This window comes from Ambystoma mexicanum, chromosome 2q, assembly GCF_040938575.1.
Source record: "Ambystoma mexicanum isolate Mex_15411 chromosome 2q, UKY_AmexF1_1, whole genome shotgun sequence".
NCBI classification, from domain to species: domain Eukaryota; kingdom Metazoa; phylum Chordata; class Amphibia; order Caudata; family Ambystomatidae; genus Ambystoma; species Ambystoma mexicanum.
The window spans coordinates 588,880,362-588,906,325 of record NC_090924.1 but is presented as its reverse complement, the minus strand read 5'-3'; the positions used below and the strand labels follow the sequence as shown (position 1 = coordinate 588,906,325).

General features: G+C 42.0%; 1 long non-coding RNA gene across 1 annotated transcript in view; it reads left to right on the top strand.

Moving 5' to 3' along the window:
* Positions 1–25,354, top strand: part of LOC138569608 (uncharacterized) — a 433,607-nt gene extending 408,253 nt beyond the window's left edge. The window contains exon 4 of the long non-coding RNA XR_011303275.1: positions 22,904–25,354. This is a non-coding gene — a long non-coding RNA (uncharacterized lncRNA). The remainder of the gene's footprint in view (positions 1–22,903) is intronic.
* Positions 25,355–25,964: the final 610 nt, after the last annotated feature.

Below are 25,964 nucleotides of genomic sequence, written 5' to 3'. Positions count from 1 at the left end.
GGTTCACTGTTGATGTAAATGAAATTATCGTGACAATGATTTACTGTGATTTCTATGTAATTGTACTGTAAATGAACTGTATTCAAAAAGGTAATGTGTGAAGATGTATTGACAGAATAAATATATACATTTTTATTTCCTTTGAAAACTTGAAATTTCCAGTCTGCGTATGTTGGAGACTGATTCTGACACCAACATCTGTTGACACGAGTACACCTTAACTTTTGCATATCTGCAGCTTAACCGAGCATTCTAGCCAGTATATTTATCACTTGGGATCTTGTGAAGAAGATTTGACAGGCAAGGCATTTTTTTTTTAAAAGTGACATTGTCGGCCTTACAGCCTCAAAATGTTATTTCATGGTAAGTGAATTTAAACTAGACAGCTGCAATAGCATGGTAATTGTGAGTTCACAGATGGATTTTCAGCATTCTAAGTGTTTCCATCGCCAAGAAAAACAAATTTTATTTTCTGTGTCAGCAGTGACGAAAAGTGTGAAAATGTTCAAAATTGTTATGAGAAACACAAAAAAAGACTGTATTTAGGGGTATTAGAACATGCTGCATTGAATGTATACCTACAAATGTTAAAAATGTGCAAAGGAAAAAAAAGATGAACTTTTTGTGTCAAAGGGCTTTTTCTGTCCGATGCCATGGAACTCTGTCGGGTAAAATTTTGGGTTTGTCCCCCTTGGAGCCTCAAAATTTTATTTCATGGTAAGTGAATTTAAATTAGACGGTTGCAATGGCATGGTAATAGTGAGCTCACAGGTGAATTTTCGGCACTCTTAATGTTTCCTTCGCCAAGAAAAACACGCAAGGCAGCTTTTTGAAACTGAATGACCTTTTGGCAAAAACGGAAAAAAGCGCCGTATATGGCGCTTTTGCCAAAAGGTAACTCACTTTCATGTCAAGGCAAACATACAGTTTTTGTGTTTCTGACGGCGTTAGTACAACTCAGAACTCACCACTGGTGTTGATGGAGTGTCCCGCATATGTATATTATCTATTTTTACAATTTTTTTTTTTTTGTTGAAAACTTGAATTTTCCAGTCTGAGTCCTTATTGCTCGGTTCACTGTTGGAGACTGATCCTGACACCGACATCTGTTGACACCAGTACACCTTAACTTTGCATATCTCCAGCTTAACCGAGCATGCTAGGCAATATATTTATCACTTGGGATCTTGTGAAGAAGATTTGACAGGCAAGGCAGCTTTTTGAAACTGAATGACCTTTTGGCAAAAACCGAAAAAAGCGCCGTATATGGCGCTTTTGCCAAAAGGTAACTCACTTTCATGTCAAGGCAAACATACAGTTTTTGTGTTTCTGACGGCGTTGGTACAACTCAGAACTCACCACTGGTGTTGATGGAGTGTCCCGCATATGTATATTATCTATTTTTACAATTTTTTTATTTTTTTTGAAAACTTGAATTTTACAGTCTGAGGCCTTATTGCTCCGTTCACTGTTGGAGACTGATCCTGACACCGACATCTATTGACACCAGTACACCTCAAATTTGCATATTTCCAGCTTAACCGAGCATGCTAGGCAAAATATTTATCACTTGTGATCTTGTGAAGAAGATTTGACAGGCAAGGCAGCTTTTTGAAACTGAATGACCTTTTGTCAAAAACAGAAAAAAGCGCCGTATATGGCGCTTTTGCCAAAAGCTAACTCACTTTCATGTCAAGGCAAACATACAGTTTTTGTGTTTCTGACAGGTTTAGTACAACTCAGAACTCACCACTGGTGTCGATGGAGTGTCCTGCATATGTATCTTACCTATTTTAACATTTTTTTTTTTTCGAAAGCTTGAAATTTCCAGTCTGAGGCCTTATTGCTCCGTTCACTGTTGGAGACTGATCCTGACACCAACATCTATTGACACCAGTACACCTTAAAATTGCATATTTCCAGCTTAACCGAGCATGCTAGGCAAAATATTTATCACTTGGGATCTTGTGAAGAAGATTTGACAGGCAAGGCATTTTCTTTTTTTAAAGTGACATTGTCGGCCTTACAGCCTCAAAATGTTATTTCATGGTAAGTGAATTTAAACTAGACGGCTGCAATAGCATGGTAATTGTGAGTTCACAGATGGATTTTCAGCATTCTAAGTGTTTCCTTCGCCAAGAAAAACAAATTTTAATTTCTGTGTAAGCAGTGACGAAAAGTGTGAAAATGTTCAAAATTGTTATGAGAAACACAAAAAAAAGACTGTATTCAGGGGCATTAGAACATGTAGAACATGCTGCATTGAATGTACAAATGTTAAAAATGTGCAAAGGAAAAAAAAAGATGAACTTTTTGTGTCAAAGGGCTTTTTCTGTCCGATGCCATGGAACTCTGTGTCGGGTAAAATTTTGGGTTTGTCCCCCTTGGAGCCTCAAAATTTTATTTCATGGTAAGTGAATTTAAATTAGACGGTTGCAATGGCATGGTAATAGTGAGCTCACAGGTGAATTTTCAGCACTCTTAATGTTTCCTTCGCCAAGAAAAACACGCAAGGCAGCTTTTTGAAACTGAATGACCTTTTGGCAAAAACGGAAAAAAGCGCCGTATATGGCGCTTTTGCCAAAAGGTAACTCACTTTCATGTCAAGGCAAACATACAGTTTTTGTGTTTCTGACGGCGTTAGTACAACTCAGAACTCACCACTGGTGTTGATGGAGTGTCCCGCATATCTATTTTTACAATTTTTTTTTTATTTTTGAAAACTTGAATTTTCCAGTCTGAGTCCTTATTGCTCGGTTCACTGTTGGAGACCGATCCTGAAACCGACACCTATTGACACCAGTACACCTTAACGTTGCATATCTCCAGCTTAACCGAGCATGCTAGGCAATATATATATCACTTGGGATCTTGTGAAGAAGATTTGACAGGCAAGGCAGCTTTTTGAAACTGAATGACCTTTTGGCAAAAACCGAAAAAAGCGCCGTATATGGCGCTTTTGCCAAAAGGTAACTCACTTTCATGTCAAGGCAAACATACAGTTTTTGTGTTTCTGACAGGTTTAGTACAACTCAGAATTTACCACTGGTGTTGATGGAGTGTCAACTTGAAATTTCCAGTCTGAGGCCTTATTGCTCGGTTCACTGTTGGAGACTGATCCTGACACCGACATCTATTGACACCAGTACACCTCAAATTTGCATATTTCCAGCTTAACCGAGCATGCTAGGCAAAATATTTATCACTTGGGATCTTGTGAAGAAGATTTGACAGGCAAGGCAGCTTTTTGAAACTGAATGACCTTTTGGCAAAAACAGAAAAAAGCGCCGTATATGGCGCTTTTGCGAAAAGGTAACTCACTTTCATATCAAGGCAAAAATACAGTTTTTGTGATTCTGACGGTGTTAGTACAACTCAGAACTCACCACTGGTGTTGATGGAGTGTCCCGCATATGTATCTTACCTATTTTTACAATTTTTTTTTTTTTCAAAAACTTGAAATTTCCAGTCTGAGACCTTATTGCTCCGTTCACTGTTGGAGACTGATCCTGACACCGACATCTATTGACACCAGTACACCTTAACTTTGCATATCTCCAGCTTAACCGAGCATGCTAGGCAATATATTTATCACTTGGGATCTTGTGAAGAAGATTTGACAGGCAAGGCAGCTTTTTGAAACTGAATGACCTTTTGGCAAAAACCGAAAAAAGCGCCGTATATGGCGCTTTTGCCAAAAGGTAACTCACTTTCATGTCAAGGCAAACATACAGTTTTTGTGTTTCTGACGGCATTAGTACAACTCAGAACTCACCACTGGTGTTGATGGAGTGTCCCGCATATGTATATTATCTATTTTTACATTTTTTTTTTTTTTTTGAAAACTTGAATTTTACAGTCTGAGGCCTTATTGCTCGGTTCACTGTTGGAGACTGATCCTGACACCGACATCTATGATCCTGACACCGACATCTATTGACACCAGTACACCTCAAATTTGCATATTTCCAGCTTAACCGAGCATGCTAGGCAAAATATTTATCACTTGGGATCTTGTGAAGAAGATTTGACAGCCAAGGCAGCTTTTTGAAACTGAATGACCTTTTGGCAAAAACGGAAAAAAGCGCCGTATATGGCGCTTTTGCAAAAAGGTAACTCACTTTCATGTCAAGGCAAACATACAGTTTTTGTGTTTCTGACGACGTTAGTACAACTCAGAACTCACCACTGGTGTTGATGGAGTGTCCCACATATGTATATTATCTATTTTTACAATTTTTTTTTAATTTTTTGAAAACTTGAATTTTCCAGTCTGAGTCCTTATTGCTCGGTTCACTGTTGGAGACTGATCCTGACACCGACATCTATTGACACCAGTACACCTTAACGTTGCATATCTCCAGTTTAACCGAGCATGCTAGGCAATATATATATCACTTGGGATCTTGTGAAGAAGATTTGACAGGCAAGGCAGCTTTTTGAAACTGAATGACCTTTTGGCAAAAACAGAAAAAAGCGCCGTATATGGCGCTCTTGCCAAAAAGTAACTCACTTTCATGTCAAGGCAAAAATACAGTTTTTGTGTTTCTGACGGCGTTACTACAACTCAGAACTCACCACTGGTGTTGATGGAGTGTCCCGCATATGTATCTTACCTATTTTAAAAAAACATTTTTTTTTTCAAAAGCTTGAAATTTCCAGTCTGAGGCCTTATTGCTCGGTTCACTGTTGGAGACTGATCCTGACACCGACATCTATTGACACCAGTACACCTTAAATTTGCATATTTCCAGCTTAACCGAGCATGCTAGCCAAAATATGTATCACTTGCGATCTTGTGAAGAAGATTTGACAGGCAAGGCAGCTTTTTGAAACTGAATGACCTTTCTGCAGCCTCCTCCCCTCCCTTTCCCATGTTCTGTTCCTCCAAAACCATAAAGGACTACATTGACTCCCTGGCTTCTGCCTGACTTCTGCAATCACTGATTCACCACCACTGGAGTCTACCCATCTGCCCTGAAGCACTTCCTTGTGCACCCCTTCTTAAGAAACCCTCTGCCAACCCCTCCTGCCTCATCTCTCCCTTTCACACTCGCCCGTGCACAACCCACGCACTTGGTGACTGTTTTCTGTATCCCTACTGTCCCACTTACATGATCTGATTGACACCTTTTTTGTGTCAATGGCTTTTTTTCGGGCAAATGCCATGGAACTCAGTGTCGGGTAAAATTTTGGGTTTGTCCCCCTTGGAGGCTCAAAATGTTATTTCATGGTAATTGAATTTAAATTAGACGGTTGCAATGGAATGGTAATAGTGAGCTCACAGATGAATTTTCAGCACTCCAAGTGTTTCCCTCGCCAAAAAAAAAACACATTCAAATATCTGTGACGGCAGAGACAAAAAGTGTGAAAATGTTCAAAATTGTTATGAGAAACACAAAAAAAGACTCTATTCAGGGGTATTAGAACAAGCTGCATTGAATGTATATATACAAATGTGTTAAAAATGTGCAGAGGAAAAAAAATATCAAGTTTTGTGTCAAGGGCTTTTTCGGTCAAATGCCATGGAACTCAGTGTCGGGTAAAATTTTGGCTTCGTCCCCCTTGGAGCCTCAAAATTTTATTTCATGGTAATTGAATTTAAATTGGACAGTTGCAATGGAATGGTAATAGTGAGCTCACAGGTCCATTTTCAGCACTCTTAGTGTTTCCTTCGTCAAGAAAAACACATTTTAATTTCTGTAACGGCAGTGACAAAAAGTGTGAAAATGTGCAAAATTGTTATGAGAAACACAAAAAAAGCCTCTATTCAGGGCTATTAGAACAAGCTGCATTGAATGTATATTTACAAATGTTAAAAATGTGCAGAGGAAAAAAAATTGGTTTCACCGTCCAGTGGATTAGTCCATCGTCTCTTTTTCTTGGCAATCCCTGACAGGTATATACAATTAGAGAGAGACCGGAATACAAAAAAGTTAAGATTTTACGTACGCGGAGTGCTTCTGCTTCTCTTTTCATATTCATGCCTGTTTAGCAGAGCCCACTTTCAGGGAAAGAAAACACCCATCATTTTGGTTACAAAAAAAAAAACAAAAAAGCTCAGTAGTGCACAAACTCAGAGGTGGTATTCTGCCACAGTACCACAATATTCTGATGACCATGTATGCAGCAATTATCGCTGTCACTGGTTGTTACTAAGAAAGTTTGAATAGAGCGAGCTGTTTGATTATGTTTAGATGTTAATACTCCCTCCAGTGCAAGGTATTCTTACATTGGCTTTGCTGCAAGACAAGGAAAATACTCCGAAATGATTTACTGCACTGATACCTTTCAGCCGCCAAAAATGTGCAAAAAGTCCATGGAAGCGGTATCTACTGTTAGTGATATTTAGGATATCATCGATCAATTAATTCCAAAACTCAAGGATTGTCGTTACAACTGTATGTTGTGTTGTGAATTAACAAGTGTTTTGATCATTCACCTCTAAAAACATTCACCCCTAAAAACAAGGATTGGCAAAGCCAATAGTTTTGGTTTGAACTGCTGTTCTTTACTGTTTGCATTTATAGGCACCACGGTGCAAGGAGGACAGCAGGATGTGAGAAAGGATGCAGGGGTGCAAGAGAATGGGAAGGGGAATAGAGCAAGGGAGGAAGCAATTGAGAGAGGGTGCCATTGAGGGTGAGCTAGAGGAAATATGAGCGAGAAAGGGTGAGAGTGGGAGGGCAAGAGAAAAGGTGAGTGTTTCAGAGGAAGGATGCGAGAAAATGTAAGGGCTACGAGCAAAGGGGAGAGTGGGAGAAGATGGAATGAGGTTGCTCGTGGAGATAGCTTGAAGGGGGCCAGCGTGAGAGGGACAGTATTGGTGCAAGGAGGAAGGGTGTGAAGAGAGAGAGCGTGACAGAACAAGGTGAGAGAGTGTGGCAGTGCAGGGAGCGAACATGTGACTGCGCATGGAGAGAGCAGGGTACAGTGCAGGGAAAGTGAGTGACAGCACACAGAGACAGTGTGTGAGAGAGAGAGTGACAGCACATGGAGAGAGAGTTCTGCAGCAGTCCCCCAGTATACACAAATCACTGGTGCACTGAATAGCTGGTGAGACTACATAGCTGCCTGTCCAGTGAAGTGATAAGAGACTGAGGGAGGGCCAATGCAGCAATAATGCAATTATAGGTCACGACACTGGGGGCCACTAACAGAGGAGCTTGAGACTACACCAGTTGTTCCCTAAAAGCATTACATCTTCCCCATTCTTAGGGTGCCTTTTTCATGTATTCTGAATAGAATCACTTATATGGACTCCAAGGTGATCAGTTAAGTGAGAGTGAGATTAAAGATTGTGCCCAGGATCGCACACTTTGGCTAAACAGTGAAGCAGGGATTTCAAACCACTCTGCAACTTAAACACTTGGACTCACACCTTCCAAGTTTTAATTGCTAGACATATTTGTGTTGGATTTGATGGTCTGCAATAATGCTGTATGATAGAATTTACTTGCAAAATACCTTAATTGCAGAAAACTGACAACATATAGATCCTTTAAGAGACATGTTCGGCTACAACATATTGTTGCAGTTATATTTGTTCACCTCTTAAAGGTAAACCAATAATTCTCAGAATGCAAAATAATGAAAGCCTGGAACATCAGCTGTGTAACGCCACTGTGCGTTCACCACTTTTAGACACACACTGAAATAAGTTGTGTAAGAAGTTACTTATGGGGATTCTTTGTCACAAACATGGAGCTAGTTCTTATGTGTGATTTTAACAATATTTTACCATGCCCATAGATGATACCTTTTTTTGCCTGTCAAGCTTATAGACATCACGGGTAGAAACAAAGTTTCAAAAGGGGGCTTTATTCGGTGGAAACTAACAACAAAATGGGGGTGCTCAACCAAACAATAAAAGATGAATATTTCCACAATATCTATATATTTCAGGTGCAACAGGGATCAAATCCTAGGCCGAAAAAAGGACATGTCGAATATAAGCACAATGTGACTGGTTGAGCCAACGAGGAGGCCAAAAGCACACCTTTGAGGAATCCTCCCTCCAGGAAATTAGATCAACATCTGTTATTTAATGTGACCCCACTGATTCTGTGCGGTGCTAGATATTGTGCGTCTATCCTACTGTATCTGGGCTTTTACAGGCATGCACTGATATGGGTCATTTTCAAAGAGAAATTGGGGTTTTATCTCTAAATGTACTCGAAGTGAATCAGACTGTAAGCTGCGTTAAAGCTGAGAGGAATAGCCTTCATTGGCTGTTTGAAATGGGGACTGGTTAAATATGGTCTATTCTTGTATGTTTACATAAGGGAAGATTAATGTTGCCCAGTTGTAATTCCAAGAAATAGGAGGGGTGGATTTAGTTTGATCTTTCATGTGGGGTTAATGTTCCATTGATTATTCTCGACAGAGTATTCATCCAGTCTAAAATGGCCAGGAGGTTTCTTAGTAAAAGGTTGTAGCTTGTTGCGATATTTCGATTCTAGGAATGATGTTGAGGCCTTGTGAATATCCTTAGTTTTACTGTTATTGGTCTAAGGAGTGATTAGGGTTCACTATAGAATGTGAACAGAGGCCTGTGGGGTCGTCGACAGGATCAGTGCGTATTTTTTTCAAAGTGATCTCTTGCACATAATGTTATGTTTGAACCCCTCTCCCATGCCTCGTGCTGTGTCACGTGTTGCACACACCATGTGAGCAACTCATAAAAGGGGCTTCACAGCTCCCTGTGCAGTTGAACAACAACTCACTGGCTCCTGCATGTCTCCAGACCGAGAGTGTGGGAGGAGGCAGGACACGATCCATTGGTCCACAACAATGGTGATGAGGACTTAGAGGACCCATGCGTGGCCAGGCCATGTCGGTGCGCATGTGGGAGAGTGTCTTCCGTGCCGAGATCTTCTATCCCGAAAACATTTTGGCAGGGCCTGGCCTCGCTGCCTGGGTCCCCCGCTGCTGGAGTCCTGTTGAACGCCGGTCCGCCGACGAGGTCCCATGGTGCGCGGCCTTAAATTGCACCACCACATAACGGTCGGGCCCAGCCCTGACTGACCTCCGGCTCGTCAGCGAGGATGGCTTCTTCCACCACAAAGCAGTAGCCGAGAAGATTGGCTTAAATCGCTGCAGTGGTGCGGCACCTGCCGCAGAAGCATTGGTCTGCTCCCGCCTGTGGTAATGCAGCGGTATCTAGCATCAGAGTGGCGCCAGGAAGGGAGAACTCCCGCCTCAACGGAAAAGGTACTGCCAGCCCAGGGATAAGTGAAAGTGTAGTCACATGGTAACAGGCGACGCAAGGCCACACTTGGCTGCTGGAAGCTCCGCCAAAGGGAGTGAAGTAACGGAGCAGCAGTTGTCACCACCAAAACATAATGACACTGCCCTGGCTGCGGCCATTGGCCCAGAGGGTGCCTGTGCAGCCAAGCATAGAGATGAGGATGTAACAGCATGGCATCCACTGTCAAACACAGTGAAAGCAAACCCAACCAGAAACAGTCACGCCGCGGCCCATGACCCCATATACCATTGCCTGCTACTATCTCCACATCAACTCGCTGAACAATTTCTCTGTCAACAAAGGAGCATTCTCCCCATGGCCTGCTCTTTGTAAACCATCAGCTTCACCTGAACTAGCAAAAATTGTACTTGACTAACATTGCACGGTCCGGAAGGCCATGACGTACCTTTTAAAACTCTTTTCCTGCTTATAAGTGGCATGCTTCAAGTGGCACTGTGAGGTGCTGGCCTAAATCTTTGATCCTGTGGGCTGCCTAGAGGCTTAATTTGGACGATTGCACGTTATTGCCACACTACCTTTCGGGACTAATAAAGTTCAGTGCCCAGTGCCCAGTGGTTGGGTGTTTTAAAAAAATACACGTATCCATTACATGCAAGTTTCCTGTGCCCATGGGTGTTCTTAAAAGTATATGTGTCTGTTTATTTGCACAATTCAACATATGACTAACCAAAAATGGTACACTGTCAGGTTACTGGGTACTGCATCTCATTTGTCTGTGATTGCTTTATTTTTAATGTAGTTGGGATGGGATGATATGTTTGAACGCCTCCCCCATGCCTCATGCTGTGTCACGTGTTGCACACGTGGCACACACCATGTGAAAATCTCAATAAAAGGGCGCACGGCTCCCCTTGCTGCATTTCGACCACCAACTCACTGTCTCCTGCATGTATCCAGACCGGGAGTGTGGGGGGTGGGGGAAATAGGGCCCGATCCACTGCCTCACCACACATAATATACAACAAGCGGCTAGATTGATTGAAATAGGCATTGCAGAACGTTTTTTAGAGGCAGGATTGACTCATTTGTATTGACTGCTATGGAAGAGGAGATCAGGCTAAGATGGCTGCCACAATTTCTATGCAAACGAGCTGTATCTACATGCACTCAAACAAGCTGTTTCCTTTATAAATGGGTGCACAGCACCCAACAGTTTTTTTTCCCCATTTGTGCCTCACCGCTTGATTTTGAAATCGATCCAACTAATTGAAGGAGCGGGTTTCAGGCATGAGGTTTGTTGCTATCTGCAGACTTGACAGATTGTTAAATTAAAACCTTTGCTACTGTTGCTTTACAGACACGTGTGGTTGGGGGAAATGAAGCAAGTTAATATACAAAGTCTGCATGGACAAAGTTGTGATTACTGTTAGAAAAAATAGGTAACTTTGGCACTTTGTGAATTTAGTCTACTGTTACTGAGGAGATCTTTTGTAACTTTATGCAGGTTGCCACTACATGGTGTAGCATGGTAATTGTGACATGCCATGTGCCATGTTAAAGTGGGATAAACATTGGTGATAGACTATAACCTTGTGTTGATTGTGGAAGGCTTCGGAGTTGTCTGTATACTGAAGCTATTTTCTCCATCAATAAAGCTTATGTGTTGTTAATTGATGTGATTTGAGTTATCTATGTGATATTGTGTGATATTGGACGTTATGTCCTGAATTTAAATTGAATACATCTATTTATTTATTCAGCTATTCATTGAATATGAAAATACAGCATTGAATGTGCTGGCTTGATACCCCTGAAGAAGGATACTGCATGTAGTCCGAAATGTGTTTGGAAGACATGGAATGATGTAGAACTGTATTCCATTAGTTCAATATGAGCAGCATTACTTTACACAGTATATTGGGGCTTTCTGACAATTGAAAATTTGTGAGCAATGGAATGGAACATCGTATTTTTACTTTTGGCCATAGTGTGTAACTGAACTACATATATAAATTAGGATTTTGTACTCGATTTAAAGGAGAGTTCCGGGACTTTTTTTTTATTGTCCCTACGGTTCGGCCATGTGTTTTTAAGCATAACTCGGTAGATCGTAGAAAACTTTCCTATGGACCTTACCCGACTTTTCGTCCATTAACGCACTCGAAATCAGCCGCCATTTTATGATAATCCTATCATTTCCCCCCATCGACCTGGCTCACCTGCTTTTGCGGCACTAAATCAAATCCCCCGCCCCTGAGCCTGACATCAGCAGACGCCAAAGCACGTTTCGTGTCAACAATCGCTGCGCCTCAGCTAATGAAGTGTCACCATGGAAATGGCAGGACGCCTCTTTCCTCAATAAGTATAAACACACCGTTTCACAACACACAGCAGCAGATTTTCGATTCCATTCCTCTCTCTGTGTTACTTTGAGTATTCTGTGACTCGTTTCTGTGCTCTGGTCAGCTACCTTCGCCGCTTCTAGGCCTTGTGAACACCTGTACCATCTCTGTAAATTATTTTACTTTCTTTACCACACAATGGCTACAATAATGCCGTATATGTACGAGCCCGAGTACACCGAGGAAGAACTACTGGAAAGGCAAGCACGCGAAAACGATGGGGATTCGGACGGCAGTTGGGAGGACCAGTCAACGGATGAAGAGCCTGGACCATGCCGCATGGACGGCGTTTCCACCTGGTGCACGTGCAATCGGTGCGAGCTAATGCCAACTGAGGAGGAGAACTGCTGCTGCCATGAAAATTCCGGGTGCTTGGCCTACATTTCGGAAGGCGAGCCAAGTCCGCAATGCATCACCGAGCTGCCAGAGTTCAGGGAAGCCTGCCTCTCACGGACCGTGTTGAGGATGATGATGGTGCTAATGCACGAACTTCGCGGCACTGTTCGTCCGCGTAATCCGAGTAACGAGTAAGTATACTCTGGTTTTGATGTCAGTGATGCCACTACTATGTCATGGTCGTCTCCCACATATAAAATTACATCTACATATCATTCGAATGCATGTAAACTGGTTCCATATTGTGCATTTTCAAAGCAGAATGACATTTTTTACCTGAATCGACATTGATAAGAAAGTTTTGTCATTTTAATACAGTTTGCATCTTTCATTTTCACAGGTGGTACAGGCTGGTGGCCTATCGTTGCTTCACTTGGTGGCTTCACGGGAGGCTCGGACACCGCGTTCGGAGAGTAATACCTGCCTGTGCGGTACTTGCCATTAGACAACATTTCCCCAGCGACAGTGGACAATACCGCGGATTTTCCCTGGATGTGCTGCAACCGGAACTTTACAATGTGTAATGTTTATTATTTATGTTCAATTGAAATTAAGATCTAAAATAAAACCCAACATATATTTTAACAATGGTTGTTTGGATTTTTTAAATGAATCTAGTGTGTCTCCATTGAATAGTCTTCCTGTGCCTTGTCTTGTCACACCACATGTCTCCGGCCAGCATCCTGCAGCCTGCCTCTTACATGCAGTTAGATGGCCTCTCCTTGGTGAGGCCCTGCGGCAAACGAGTCTTGTCTGCACGACCACCGCCCCAATCCACCCCCGACCCTATCAAAGGCAGTTCGCACCGGGGTACTTGCGCTGGCAAGTGGAGTTGTCAGGGAGCGATAAAGGCCAAGAGGTGCCGAAGACCATGTGCACTTCAAAGTGGTCTATAGAGCATGGGTTGTTGTTCCCATGTCTACCTCCAGACCCCGTGTCTCCTGCCAAGCATCCCCCCTCACGCTGGACGGCCCCCTGCAATCCACATAAGTGTGTCTCCATTCACGAGTCTTCCTGTGTCTTGTCTGCACGACCACCGCCCCAATCCACCCCCCCGCCCTATCAAAGGCAGTTCGCACCGGGGTACTTGCGCTGGCAAGTGGAGCTGTCAGGGAGCGATAAAGGCCAAGAGGTGCCAAAGACCATGTGCACTTCAAAGTGGTCTATAGAGCATGGGTTGTTGTTCCCATGTCTACCTCCAGACCCCGTGTCTCCTGCCAAGCACCCCCCCTCACGCTGGATGGCCCCCTGCAAACCGCATAATGCCACGACATATACACGTCATTCATTCACAAACACACCCCTGTTTCAAATTCTTTATAACCCACATCATATTTCTAATGAGAACTACTTTGCGCTTTGCTAGTCAACCCGTGAAGGTGCTGGTAATCTGCTCTTCGTCTCTGTGAACTTCCGTGACCACTTCGAGGAAACTCGTCAGTTTGCAACCTGTGAACTGCTCCCTGTTCTACGACAAGAAACTACTCTGATCCCTGCATCTAACTGTTTGTTCGTCAAGGTAAGGCCATGTACCATAATCATTTTGCGTGCAATTTCTTTTCGTTCAAGACAGTACATGCAAGTAACTAGTCACATGTTCTGAGTTTAGTCAAATTATTTTTCTATTTTTTTAAAGTTATTCAAATACTTATCCGCATGTGAATAACGTGTATAGTTCCAAGAACCAAAACGAACCTTGCATTGAACCTTTTATGTGTCATTTAATTTTTTAACACATTGGTATTCATAGAGAATTGTTGATCTTTACTTTTCAGAACTTTCCACAATGCCTGCCTGTTCCATTGGCGGTTGCCCTTCGAAGACCCATAATAAATCTGAAGGTATTATAATGCATGTTTTCCCTAAGACAATAGATCAGATAAGAGAATGGGTCCGATATTGCGGATATCCACCGTCTGAGCTTGAAAGTAGAGTCCTAGAAGTCTTTGCGGACAAGAGGAGTGATCGATACCGCATCTGCAGCAGGCACTTTAGCTCAGACATGTACTCCACATCATTGCTAATAAAGAAGAACACACCGCGAGCGAGGCGAAAATTGCTCTCAACCACTATTCCCACTCTATTCGTCCACATCCCTCCACTGGTGAGTCAAGTTTATGTATTTATCTCTCGGCCTTGCGGTAGTGTGTAGCATTAGCTAACAATAATTTCCCCATTTATGTATCCACTCAATATGAAGGCGGAAGATTCTCCATCCGTGTCGTTATTGCAGTCATCAGCCACTTCAAGCGCCTATCGGGTAATCTTACTTGGCTATTCTGCCACTGACTTGTTTTAGGCATGTAAATCAATAGTTTTAATTTATCGTGTAATTATTTTACCTAATGGTACACCCTTGTACTCGTCCTCTAGTCTTTGTTTTCAGTTATAATTATTGTTATCCAAAATAATGCAAGTACTGTCTTTCAGGGAGATGCTGAGGAGTCCAACGTATTGACAACTACCGTTGATGTCACTCAGATGCTCGAGGTACGTTTCAGGACAGTTCCATCGATGGAGATCATCAGATCTTGCATTCTTGTAGCGTGATTGTTACACACAATGTTTCTTTCGTTTTTAGCCATTGATATGTCCTTCTGTCGTCGCCCTCCTATGTGTCTTCTTTTTTCAATATTGTGTTCATTACTAATGAAAGTCCTATGTTTCAGGGAGTCGATGGAGCATTAGTCCAAGAAGAATATGGGGGAGCGTGCAGTTACGGGTCGGCGCAACAGCTTGCAGAAGTGTGCACCGCAGTTACATCGTCCCTTGATGTTCTTATGCATTTCGAGGTATGGATACTGACAGTTCGATCAAGCGAAATCATATGACGTCATTACATCCGCTATACTTCCTTCTTTATTAACGCAAGTACTATGTTTCAGGGAGATGACGGAGCTTCTTCTACAAGAACATCACCCCTAGTAGTTGATGCAGATCTCTGGGTGGTGACACTTCCAACGATCGAGCAAATCGAATCATATTTACATATCCATTATTTATTTTAGACAACTGATCGTTTGTGCAGGTCTATTTAGATGAGCCGTTCACGCCTGCACAAAGTTTCTGTTCTTTTTATCAAAATAGAAAACCATACTAATGCAATTACTGTGTTTCAGGGAGTCACTGAAGCGTCATCTTCAATAATATCATCAATGGAAGTTTATGAGGAGCCCGAGGTATGGATCTTGACAGTTCCATCTAACTAGATCAACAATGCGTGAATAATTGTCGTTTGAATGTTCTACACAAAGCGTTCATTCGTGTTTTGCTATTGACATGTACGTGGGTATTGGTCCCCAAGTACATTTTGTGTTTTCGATATTATTATACATACTAATGAAAGTTCTATGTTTCAGGGAGTCGATGGAGCGTCAGTGCGTGATGGATGTGCTTATCATGAAAATATAGTCGTTGCAGCGCGAGAGGAAGTGGAGACATGCACACACGAGTCGGAGCAACAGCGTCCTGATGTTGAAGTTCGAGGCAAGAAAGTTTCAAAGAAAAGAAAGCAAAAGAAGGTTAGTGTCCTGGTCACTATATTATGTTGTTTTTCACTGTTAATAGTTCAATACTGTAAGTTGTGTTTAAACTGAACATCCCTTTTCCAATCTGTCCTCTAGTTGCGAGTGGTTGTACGAACTAGATCTACACAGACAGTGAAGCGAACGAGAGATGTTGCTTGTCAAACCTTTTGGCAGGGACTTGAGACTGGAGATGCATTGTGCCAATGGGAAGAATATGAAGTGATTGACAACGGAGCTATACCACCACCAGCCATTGATAGTGAATGTCCTCCTGGTAGTTCGGATGCAGTCGGAGATCAATTCACAGAATCCACACCCGCGAAAACTAAGACCGCGAGAAAGTTGAAGAAATTGTTTTATTCACCCATCGCCGGAGAAGGAACGGATGTTGCAATGGAAGAGAATGAAGTGGACGACAATGAAACACCATCAATATCACTGAACATAGCGGAAGACGATATCAGAGATTCTACCTTTCATGTGAGTGACATGTCCTCAACGTTACAGGCCGAACCAGCTGAGATGCAGAGTGACAGTATAAGGAAAGAGGCCAAATTCATTGTATTCGATAGTTGTTTGATTGATATTATTATTCGGATGAAATGTGGGCATTCGGTTGGTGGGGAAGTATGTGGGGAGTCATTGATTAATGTGACTCGTGCAATTCGAGGCACTAACCTTAAAATACATGCCACCTGTACAAAATATCATCCTTTCTCATGGTCTGCACAACCTATGCTGGGACAACTGCCAGCAGGCAATCTACTTTGTGCAGCGGCTGCACTTTTTAGTGGTTCAAGTTTTAAAAAATTAGAGTCTTTCTTTCAGTTTGTGGGAATCCATTTCATTGCGAAAACTCAGTTCTACAAATACCAAACCGATTATCTATTTCCAGCCATTAGCGAAGCTTGGAGAATGGAAAAAATGTCTATTGATAGTACATTCGCGGGCAAACGGTTCAGGCTAGCCGGTGATGGACAGTGCGACAGCCCAGGATTTTCAGCCAAGTACTGCACCTACCACTTTCAGGACATGGAAAGTAAGAAAATTGTGAGTTCGGTGGTCGTGCAGGTGTCACAAAGTACATCCTCAGTGGCCATGGAGAAAGTTGGCTTTGTAGCATCATTGCAAGAACTACAATCGCGGGGAATGGTGATCGACCTGATAGCCACGGACAGACACGTTTCAATTGCCAAGACAATGAGAGAACAGTACAAAAATATAAATCACCAATTTGACGTTTGGCATCTTGCAAAAACAATGAATAAAAAATTGTCGGCTGCAGGTAAAAAAAAAGAAACGCAAGGTATTTCACAGTGGTCCAAGTCAATCAGCAACCATCTTTGGTGGAGCTCAAAAACATGTGGAGGGTCGTTGGAAATCCTACTGGAAAAATGGCAGTCAGTAATGCCACACTGTACAAACGTTCACCGATGGAACACGAACCAACATTTCCACAATTGTGAACATGGCCATTTGTCCACAGAGGAGGCACGGAAGAAGAAGTGGTTGATTCCTTCATCACCCACTCACAAAGCCATTGAAAAGATTGTACTTGATAAAACTATAACAAAAGCTTTGAGTTGACTCACGGAATTCTGCCACACAGGAGATTTGGAGGTGTTCCACAATATGTGCCTAAAGTACAGGCCAAAACGATTGCATTTTGGCATGGAGGGCATGATAAATCGGACTCTTCTAGCGGTCTTGACACATAACCATAATGTTGGCCGTCAACAAAGTAGGACGACCGGAACTTTAGGGACGCTTCGCTACAATAAGGCCTTCACTAAAAGAAGTAAACAATGGGTGATCAAACCAGTGTTTGAGGATATGCAATATGAGTTTATTGAAAGACTTATTGTTGACGTCCTAGATAGGCACATAAATGGAGTTGTGAACGAACCTGTGCAGGGGACAACTGCATTGCCACCCAACATTGCCTGTGTTCCATGTCCACCTAAAGAAGAGCTCATTGAGAAATACACATCACGGTTTAAATGATTGTAATTTGATTGTCTGTTCTCTCGAGTCTCCTCATGTTGCAGGCCCATTGAATATGTGTATCTATGTATTGTGTAAATAAAAGTGATTGCTCAGTGTACATGCAATGTGTCTCTCCACCGTTGCCCCTCCCTTCACTGTGCAGTTGTGCGAACCACCCGGGTGTCACCTGTGACTTTGCTCTGGAGTCTCCTCATGTCGCAGGCCCATTGAATATGTGTAGCTATGTATTGTGTAAATAAAAGTGATTGCTCAGTGTACATGCAATGTGTCTCTCCAACCTTGTTCATTTGCGCATTAAATTAAACCAAACAGTAATATAAATCATTTTTCAAAAAATATAGAATGTCTCCGTATTTATGGTTCTGTTGGGCTGCAAAGCACGCAGACAAAATGCAAAGATGGAGTGTAAATTTCAAGTCCTGTGAGATGGCCTTAAACTGAATGTAGCTAACTAGGAATGTGTGCTCGTTCAAAGTGAAGGTCAGCTGCTTTGATTTTTTCTCGGGTGCCAGAATGGCCCACGACTCAGTATAAGGTTATATTGTTATTTGACCTTGACAGGCCGGGACCACGTAAGAAACGATAATGAATATAATTTCAGAAACGAAAGCCATTTCATGTTCGTTCATTAGAAGAAATAACGTCGGCATAGAAGGAGTGGTATTTCGGGGCTGCCCTACGCACAGACACAATGGAAAATGCAAATATAATGTAAGTAACTCTTTAGATGAGTTTATACCGCAATTTAATTACTATACAGTAGCTTACCGCGCACTATAACCGTCTCCTTTTACGGAAGCACCTCAAAACCTACCTCTTTGCTTCTGCTTTCTCTCCCCCTCTCCCCTGCTACAACTGGTCCACTGTCTGCGATCTCGGTCCTGGGCCCTTCCACTCTCCACCTGCACTCCTTGTCAACCCCTGCACTGGGGGACTGTCTCAGTATCCTACAGCCCCCCCTTGACGTATAAAACCCAGTTGTACTGTCCTAGCTATGAAATAATTTCCCGACCTAATATATAAAATGAATAATTTTAATAAAGATCTGATGGTGAGACTAATTTCATTTTTTATGTTTTTCAAACAGGTACTTCATCCATTACTGTCTGTGTCACGAGTACCAGACACCGGCGGATGGGTTCTATAATCGCCAATTGCTTATCCGCGTGAACAACGTTAGCACCCTGACCATTTTGTGGGACGATCGCCAAGTACAAGTATGCCCTTACGCGGTACTAACGGCTAGATGCAACATACAGACCGTTGTGGTGGCCTAGTGCCTCGTTGTTGGAACAGCCATGCGATTATCAGTGCGACCGAAGAGCTTATTTTATCGTAAACCAACACCCTGTGTACTGCACACGAACATCGCTTGCCTCAAGACGAACTATTTTGGATCGAGAGCAAAGAAAAATGCAAATCGCTGAATATTCTCTAAACATTGGATGTCAAATAAATGTACTTTGCCAAATGTACAATCTTGCAGTTTGCTTTTAAACCACAGTTTCATATTCCGAATTGTGGCGCTGTATTGTGAGATGATCTAAGACCCTGTGTACAGCAAAGGAACATCGCGTGCCTCAAAACGAACTTTTTGGAACGTGAGCAAATAAAAATGAAAATCGCTGAATATTCTATAAACATTTGATGTCAAATAAATGTACTTTACCAAATTTACAATCTTGCGGTTTGATTTAAAAGTACAGTTTCATATTCCGAATTGTGGCGCGCTGTGTTGTGAGATAATCTGTGTTGATTTCCGGGTTCTGTGTAGAGTCGCGTAGAAGACGCCTGGGCGCGTTTGCCTACGCAGCACAGTCACGTCACGGATAGAGGCGGGGAATATGAATGTTTTGATATAGTCTGTTTCAGGGGCGGGGGATTTGATTTAGTGCCGCAAAAGCAGGTGAGCCAGGTCGATGGGGGGAAATGATAGGATTATCATAAAATGGCGGCTGATTTCGAGTGCGTTAATGGACGAAAAGTCGGGTAAGGTCCATAGGAAAGTTTTCTACGATCTACCGATTTATGCTTAAAAACACATGGCCGAACCGTAGGGACAATAAAAAAATAGTCCCGGAACTATCCTTTAAGGTGTGTGATTGTTTTATTTGCATTGAATAATAGAAACATTCAGATATTGATGTAATTTCCTGGAGTGAGGATTTCTCATACGAGTGCGTTTGGGTTACTCATTGGGCCAACAAATCAGGGACGTCAATTGGGGTTCACCAGGGGTCGCAGTTGAGCCCCTGAGGTCTCCCTTGCTACCCCTGTGGTCTCCCTTGCTATCCCTAAATAAAGAAGAAAAAAAGTATTACTTTGTTTTTTCTGTTTTTTTTAAAGATGCAAGCTCCTGGACTGTAGCCATGGACATGTGGCTCTTTGTTTCTGGAGTGGCTGGATTATTTGTTCAGACCACTTCAAAAAGAACAGGGGTACCAAAAGTATAACACTTTCAGCAGTGACCCTAAATAATAAAGAATAGGAATAACAAATAATTTGTCTTTCTGGCATTCTATACACTGATTGCTAGACTCATTAAAGGTTTCTTTCAAGCACATTGCAGGGGGTGAGTCACTGATTTAGTCTGTTCTTAAACACCTCAACTCAGCCTTTTATCCTTCTGAGGTCGACAAATGAGTACCAACACAGGTTGGGTGATATTGTCTGTATATTTGTTCTATATAAAGCGCTTAAGGGTAAGTGCTATTTAATAACATCATTATCATTTGACCTTGGGCGTCTGCTTGCATTCACAGTAATTTGGTAATATGGGCCTATACACACTGACATTAACAATACATATGGTGATCCATTCTTCTATGAAATGTACATCACATTATAGGGATATCGTAACCCTATTATTTTGTAGTGTACTTAGGAACAATGCTATGTGATGCCACTTCCTGTTTTTTCAAGGGGGAAAGGTTGTGTTCCATTGCTTCCCGTGATGTCACTTCAGGGTTTGGTCACATGACATCACTTCCTGTGATGTCATCAGAGGTCAAGGGTCGTGTGATGTCACTTCCGCTACCCTTTTGGTGAAATGACATCCCTGCGACACTTTTCCTGAAGCTTTGAAGTGAAGATGCGCACTTTGGGGCTGATTCATGGAATTCGCTCCAAAATTGTGCAAGGGTCGTGTGCCGAGAAGGACACGGTGCGAAACCAGCCTGCAGAAAGAAAAATGTGCACCACGCGTATTCATGGAATTGTTTGTTTGAAGTAATCGTATTCACAAGTCATGGCTGGAACGCCCTGACACACCAAAAAGGAAAGCAGGAAACTGCCAGCTCATCTAACTTTGCTTGCTCCCTGAGGCACGCGTACACGCTCCCTACAAAGAGTGCGTGGAGTCCCACGTAAGCAGGCCTGCGACTTGGGAAGCATTTGCGCTGTCCCCCATAGCTGTATTCGGCACCCCGACAACATGTGTATGTAAATTCGTAACTCTGCAATAACTGCAATAACTCGGGAAATGTGCGTGCAAACCCACATAAACCATTCCTGCACCTCACTACACAGCTTGAGTACACGCACCCCAAAATCCGACATACAATCCCGCCTGCATGCTGAAAATCCAACGTACAAGTGTATTTACGCCAGCCTTCCGTTGGCGGATCCTATGAAGGACTTGCGTGGGCATTTTCCAGCCGAGACGTTGCGCGATTGATTCCATGAATACGTCTTTTACTGCACAATAGTGGGTGTGCAAGGGAACACCCACTTATTCGTAAGTTAGTCCCCATTTCTGGGGATCCGCCCCCTTCCCAGCCCTCTGCGCAGGCCACACCCACCCTCTGCTCAGAGTCTCATGCAAGGCCCTCGACTGTTCGCACAGGCGTGCCAGTCCAGCACAAAATCCATGCAAGTCCAGGAAAAGTGCCACCCATTTCGATTCCATGAATCGACAAAGAGAGTTGCACGCACAGATTAGGAATTTGGCCCCTTTGAACGTACTCATTATTTTACACTTCCACCTCCGGATACATATGAACCAACAATATATTTCCAAATAAATTACCATGCAGAGTAGCCAAAAATAGCCCAAAAGACTCCACCCCGCACATTCCCGTAATTTCCAGCACAGATGTGTTTTTGAATAACCCAATTGTGCAGGAAGTAGCCCAATCTGGCAACCATGGATGGGAAGGAGTTCAATCACAGAAAGACGAGCGGTGAGTAGCCAAAGTCAAGGTCACTGTGCCAGTACAGAGTGAAAGCATGTGATTTCCAACCAGAATCGGGGGATTCATTGTAAAACACCCAATCATTGATTTGAATGGCCATGAGACCAACAAAAAAACAAGTTCTGATGCCGCAAATGCATGTCTGAGCATGTCCAGTTATCTTTTTATTATTCATTTACTGTGCATTTAGTTCCATACAAAGAAGCTTTAATCACACTTAACAGTGAAAAATAAACAATATAAATGGCACTTTAAGTAGCATAAAGAAAAAAAAAACTGTTATCGTGTCAACCAGTTATCCTGCTAGTAAACCCCCATGCTTCTTCCTTATGACAGCGAAACTTTGCCACATAGATGGCACTAACGCTGCTATATACACTTAAACCAAAAATAGGCATTGCTATCTTAAAAAGTATGCATCCTCTCCTTATATTTTGTATTATCCTACACCCCCCCCCCCCCACATAATTGCGTGGAAATGTGCTTTTCAATATTTGGTATTTTCGTGTTCGAAATGTTCTTCTGCTCAGTAATTGATTGATACCACTTTGACTCAAAGGAGAGTGCAAGGGTAAAGCCATACGGATTCAATTGGAAGGCTAGAATATTAAGAACAAGGGAGGATATGGAAGAGGGGATGTAGAAGGTTAACGCAGGAAATACAGGTTAGGGCGGGAAGGCCTCTTTCAGAGTAATAGATATGTTTTTATGTGAAAGAATAACATGTCTGTGTTAAAATGATGTTGTCATTAACGGGGACAATAATATAGATTGTGTAAGATTGGTAATTGTTAAGGGTTTATTTTAAAGTTAATATTCTATTTCAAGATGACAGACAAGTGTTTTTCATATCTGAAGTTTAACAAGGTGGAAACAAATGCATTTAAGATCATGCCGAGGTGCTTCTTTTCTTTATTAGAGCCAGGAGAGATTACTTGGGGAAAAAGGTGCTCACGGTTCCATTAGTAAAAGGTATCAGGCAGGTTAGAGAGGTATTAAGGAAGTCCTTAAGCACTAATGAGATGTTGTCTTGACAGGAAGAACTTCTAAATGGGGGATAAAGGTGCCATACCACTACGTTTAACGCCTATGGTATGGCATTTAAAGTTTACTGCATGTAACCTAATGAAATCATTAATAAATAATGTGCAAATCTTATTTGTATAGGAGCTGGACATCGGCATCATGAATTTTAGTAAACCAGGACCCATGAAGAAGAAAGGGAGAATTGTATTGCAGCAAAAATAAGCAGAAATCAAGGAGTTGCACGCAAGGTTGTCTGGCCTCAAGTGAAAACTGAAGTAGCCAAGGTTGAAATGATATTTTGAAATGATATTTTATTTATATCATGCTCGTACACAAGTGTTTGGCTATCTATTCTGGTAAGAAGCGAACATACAAAGGAAGAATCATCTCTTGTTAAGGTGTAAAGAAAGAACGCCAAGATTCCCAAGTTTAACTCATTTAAGACATTTAAGAGCTGCAAAATGGACCAAATTGTGGTCTCCTTTCACGTGAGCCAAGGATGAAAATAGAGTCAAACTTGGAGTCCTAGAACAACGATAGTGAGTTCCTGCACTCCCATGTTTTCCCACAGACAAGGATACTATGCAAGGCCAAGTTCAAAGACAATTATCATGGCAGAAGTTTTGGGTGATGAGAGATGCTGGGCTAATTCTGTGGGGCGGTAGAGTCAGGCCCATCTCCTTCCACCTGGTCTAGGGCTTACGTGCTGCTAAATGAACTGAATGTTCCAGACATGGCACAAGCGTGCCAACTAATTGTAGAGGTCCATATAACGAAGGACCTTATAGTTTGAGAAACCAATAAGAAACTGTACCCATTGTTTTTGAAGATTCCCCTTAATGTTCCCTTAATGTTCCCCTTAATCCCCTTAATCCCCTTAATGTTCCCCTTAATCTTATTCCGATCCCCAGTAGGTTTTTCATTATTTGCCACGTAGTATGATGTCATTTGTATAAAGTCTATGTTGTGTGAAAAGATTGTTGAGAGAAATCGAGCGTATGCCTGTTTATGTTCATTGTAACTAGATGATTGTTAATAAAACAATACTTTGCCATCTTCCTGAGTTGGTTCGGCTATTTGGACTCAGATATATTCTGTGAACCCATCCATTGCATGCACGTTCCTAAAGGGCCATAAGCTCAAAGGCAAGGAATCTGGACACTATAATGAAATATTTCATGCTGTTTTTAGACATTTGTGTGTTGAGCATATAATAATGCCAGCGAGGAACACATTAACTTTTGTGATGCAAGGTGGCCCGTATTGTTGGAATTGGTTTGTGTAGCGCATTGGGATACCCCCTTCTGACAGTGTTGTGAGGGTTAACATGTGTGGGAATACTGCCTCGTCTGTTTTTAATCACTGGCTAGTGAGGAGCATTTTCAAATTCTGCTGCCCTTCCTTTATGTTTATGATGGCAATGCATACATGCCAGAGTACAATTGTCGTGTTTTGCTGTGGGAATACATTTATGGTCAAGTGGAGCTTCTAAGGCTTTTGATCAGGGTAAGCACCTGAAAGGTGTGTGCATTACGTGTGGGGTGGTGTGGTTTTTCTCCCCCCCCACTTTGAGTTGGAGGGTGTTTAAAACTGTGTACTAAGGAAATGTTTGTGATTTTTGTGGAAAGACGCTGAGCAAGCAGGGTTTCAAACTGCATATAAGCGGGAACTGTGTGACTGGTGTTTGATTTTATAATAGTAGATGATATTTTGTTGTGCTACACAGTGTTTGAAAAAATGTATCTGTTTGTAGGATGTGGAGTTCATGACTGTGATGTACCATAAATGGAAAAAGGTACCCGAAAACTAAGACTATGAAGATAGAGTGCTTTGGCGGACTGGCATTGTTTACTATAGAGTCACCCTTGATGTGAGGTATGAGACATAGCTGTGGCTTTGAATAGTTTTGGTGTAGACACATATGTGGTATGTGAGATCTGGTGATGATATGGTTTTCTGTGTTTTGTTTTCTGCAGTGTGACTTTCTCGGACCACCAGAATGTTTTATTTTGAAGAAATGATAATTCCTATTAAAAAGGACTTCAGAATATATGTTTGTCCATTAAGTGGAATTCTATGATACCAACATAGCAGGTGTTTCAGCAAATTATGATGTTGGTATGCTTATTAATGCACACATAGATGCTAAATTTATGAATGCCATCTTGGTAATTGATATATGGATTGATTCATTATATAATTTTGTGTGGTGACCTGGTGTTTTTTTGTGTTTTTTATCATTAGTTTTTAAAAGTGGACTTTTCCCAGGATAAATGTATTCTGACACTGAATAAGAGCTGAACAGGATAACCCCTGATGAATGTCTGATCGAAGTGGTCTTGATGACAAAAACATGTTGGGTCTTTTGCTGTAAACACACCAATTAGATCAATGTGGTATTCAATGTTGTGCTGTGTTTTTTATGTGAGCTGTATAGTGATGTTTAAAAAGGTTCCTACCTGTATGTGATGTGTTCGGATTATGTACATGAATTTCTTGGGCCTTGGGTATTTACAAGGTTTTTAGAATTGTATTAATCAATTTTTCTATGATAAAATGAAATAAAATTAAAGGTATATATATATTTGTATACATTTCTTTGTATTGAGTGATGTTTTTTTCAATGTATATGGTTTTTAAAAAAACAGCAGGTCACCTGTATAAGAGTTATTGATTATGTTCTACCTCCTTTTTTGGATATTACAACTCAAATATCGTGCAGCACACCAAGACCATCGTGCTCCTGTTCACCGGAATCCCGGTGAAGGGAGCATTGTCAAGTCATGCCTTTCATCGACATTGGCCCGTGACCCTGTGAACGTGGCTTAGGGCAAAAGAATCCAGAAGAACGAGTTAAGTGGCTTTTGTATTTCAGTGGTAACTAAAGGGATATCTGCAGGCCCACTGTAGAGCTATAACTCGAAATGTTCCTGATCGATATTGGTCTTTCAACCTCTGCTACTTGAACTGTACCTGTTCATGCTCTGCACTATTATTTTGCATCTTCATTAATAAGCGGAAGCATGAGCGGTCCCAATCACACAATTATGGTCTACTCTGCAACAAAGAACAGAGGTGATGCTTGCACCTTTGTAGAGTGTTGGAGTGGGCCAGCAGTGCAGATTGAAGAGATTCTGCCTCAGAAACCCAGTTCTCCCCTGGAGCTCTAACTGCCAGGTTAGGGACCACCAATAGGTTCTAT